Here is a 3720-nt window from a genome sequence, read left to right on the forward strand (position 1 = left end):
AAATAATTTTCGAAAAAACCCAAAAATTTTTAATAAAATCATAAAAACCAAAAATAATTTTGTGTTTCTTGTTTGAGTCTTGTGTCAAATTTTAAGTTTGGTGTCGATTGCATGCTTTTAAAAATTTGTGCATTTTTCGAAAACTCATGCATGTGTTCTTCATGATCTTCAAGTTGTTCTTGACAAGTCTTCTTGTTTGATCTTCATAATTTCTTGTTTGGTGTCTTTTCTTGTTTTTCATATGCATTTTCAATTTGTTAGTATCTAAAGTTTGAAAATTTCTAAGTTTGGTGTCTTGCATGTGTGTCTTTTCTTAAAAATTTTCAAAAATAAGTTCTTGGTGTTCATCTTGACATTCAAAGTGTTCTTGGTGTTCATCTTGACATTCATAAGTGTTCTTGCATGCATCATTTGTCTTGATCCAAAATTTTCATGCATTGAGTCTTTTTGATGTTTTTCTCTCTCATCATTAAAATTCAAAAATAAAAAAATATCTTTCCCTTTCTCTCTCATAAATTTTCGAAAATTTGGTTTGATTTAGTCAAAAAATTTTTAAAATCTAGTTGTTTCTTATGAGTCAAATCAAACTTTCAATTTAAAAATTCTATCTTTTTCAAATCTTTTTCAAAAATCAAATCTTTTTCATTTTTTATTTCATAATTTCAAAATTTATTTTCAAAATCTTTTTCTTATTTCTATTTCATATTTTCAAAATTAATGCTAACAATTAATGTGATTGATTCAAAAATTTTAAGTTTGTTACTTGCCTAGTAAGAAAGGTCCAATCTTTAAATTTTAAAATCATATCTTTTTGTTTCTTGTTAGTCAAGTAATCAACTTTAATTTTCAAAATCAAATCTTTTTAATTTTCTTTTCAAATCTTTTTCAAATTAAATTTTCAATCATATCTTTCAATCATATCTTTTTCAAAATTTAATTTCAAAATCTTTTCTAACTTCTTATCTTTTCAAAATTTGATTTTCAAATCTTTTTCAATTAACCACTTAACTTTTTGTTTGATTTTAAAAGTTTACTATTTCAATCATATCTTTTTCAAAACCACCTAACTAATTTTCTCTCTCTAATTTTCGAAAACTCCTTCCCCCTTTTTCAAAATTTTTTTTATTAACTAATTGTTTTAAATTTTAATCTAATTTTATTTTTTTTTAATTTTCGAATACTAACTAATAATTAAAATAAAAATAAAAATAATTTTTCTTTTGTTTTAATTTAAATTCGAATTTTTCTTCTCCTTCTTCTATTCCTCTCTTCTTCTACTCACATAAAGGAATCTCTATACTGTGGCATAGAGGATTCCTATTCTTTTCTGTCCTCTTCTTTTTCATATGAGCAGGAACAGGGATAAAGACATTCTTATTGAAGCTGATCTTGAACCTGAAAGGACTCTTAAGAGGAAACTAAGAGAAGCTAAAGCACAACCCTCTGGAGAGGACCTGACAAAAATTTTCGAAAAAGAAGGAGACATGGCCGAAAATAATAACAATGCAAGGAAGATGCTTGGTGACTTTACTGTACCAAACTCCAATTTACATGGAAGAAGCATCTCAATCCCTGCCATTGGAGCAAATAATTTTGAGCTAAAGCCTCAATTAGTTTCTCTGATGCAACAGAACTGCAAGTTTCATGGACTTCCATCAGAAGATCCTTTTCAGTTCTTAACTAAATTCTTGCAGATCTGTGATACTTTTAAGACCAATGGGATTGATCCCGAGGTTTACAGGCTTATGCTTTTTCCGTTTGCTGTAAGAGACAGAGCTAGAATATGGTTAGACTTTCAACCTAAAGATAGCCTGAACTCTTGGGATAAGCTGGTCACGACTTTCTTAGCCAAGTTCTTTCCTCATCAAAAGCTTAGCAAGCTTAGAGTGAATGTTCAAACCTTCAAACAGAAAGAAGGTGAATCCCTCTATGAAGCTTGGGAGAGATATAAGCAACTGACCAAAAAGTGTCTTTCTGACATGCTTTCAGAATCGACCATCCTGGATATATTCTATGATGGTCTGTCTGAATTATCAAAGATGTCATTGGACCATTCTGCAGGTGGATCCATTCACCTAAAGAAAATTCCTGCAGAAGCTCAGGAACTCATTGACATGGTTGCAAATAACCAGTTCATGTACACTTCTGAAAGGAATCCTGTGAGTAATGGGACGCCTCAAAGGAAGGGAGTTCTTGAAATTGATACTCTGAATGCCATATTGGCTCAGAATAAAATATTGACTCAGCAAGTCAATATGATTTCTCAGAGTCTGAATGGATTGCAAGCTGCATCCAACAGTACTCAAGAGGCATCTTCTGAAGAAGAAGCTTATGATCCTGAGAACCCTACAATAGCAGAGGTAAATTACATGGGGGAACCCTATGGAAATACCTATAATCCCTCATGGAGAAATTATCCAAATTTCTCATGGAAGGATCAACAAAAGCCTCAACAAGGCTTTAATAATGGTGGAAGAAACGGGTTTAGCAATAGCAAGCCGTTTCCATCATCCACTCAACAACAGACAGAGAATTCTGAGCAGAATCTATCTAGCTTAGCAAATATAGTTTCTGATCTATCTAAGGCCACTTTAAGTTTCATGACTGAAACAAGGTCCTCCATTAGAAATTTGGAGGCACAAGTGGGCCAGCTGAGTAAAAGGGTCACTGAAACTCCTCCTAGTACTCTCCCAAGCAATACAGAAGAGAATCCAAAAAGAGAGTGCAAGGCCATTACCTTACTTGGTGTGGCCGAACCCAAAGAAGAGGAGGAGGACGTGAATCCTAGTGAGGAAGACCTCCTGGGACGCTCAGTGACCAATAAGGAGTTTCCCTTTGAGGAACCAAAGGAATCTGAGGCTCAACTAGAGACCATAGAGATTCTATTGAACCTCCTTCTGCCCTTCATGAGACAACCTTGTGTTTAAAAATCAAGGATCTCCTTCTGTAACCATGGAGAGTAAGCATGAAAAGCTTCTCTCACTGCAGAGTCAACCAAAGCCCCTACAGTCAAACTTTATGTTTGGTGTTGGGAGGCCACAACCAAACTCTAAGTTTAGTGTTGAACCCCCACATTCAAACTCTAAGTTTGGTGTTGGGAGGTTCCAACAATGCTCTGAACATCTGTGAGGCTCCATGAGAGCTCACTGTCAAGCTATTGACATTAAAGAAGCACTTATTGGGAGGCAACCCAATGTTATTTAATTATATCTATTTATTTTCTATTGTTATTTTATATTTTTTTTAGGTGGATGATCATGTGGAGTCACAAAAACTACTGAAAAATCAAAAACAGAAAGAAAAATAGCATTAAAAATAGCTCACCTTGGAGAAAGAGCTTACTGGCGTTTAAACGCCAGTAAGAAGCATCAAAGTGGCGTTTAACGCCAGAAAGAAGTATCAAGCTGGCATCAAACGCCAGAAACAAGCACCTGATTGGCGTTTAACGCCAGAACAGAGCAAGGAAGTGGCGTTAAACGCTACAAACAGGCTACATTTGGGCGTTTAACGCCAGAAACAAGCAGCAAGCTGGCGTTTAACGCCAGACATGCATGCTAAGGGCGTTTTACATGCCTAATTGGAGCAGGGATGTTAAGTCCTTGACCCCACAGAATCTGTGGACCCCACAGGATCCCCTCAGGATCTGTAGACCCCACATGATCCCCACATTTTCTTTTCTCCTCTTCACACCTTTTCATAACTATCTTCCACAAATACCCC

The sequence above is a fragment of the Arachis ipaensis genome, chromosome B08 (genome assembly GCF_000816755.2).
Source record: "Arachis ipaensis cultivar K30076 chromosome B08, Araip1.1, whole genome shotgun sequence".
NCBI classification, from domain to species: Eukaryota; Viridiplantae; Streptophyta; class Magnoliopsida; order Fabales; family Fabaceae; genus Arachis; species Arachis ipaensis.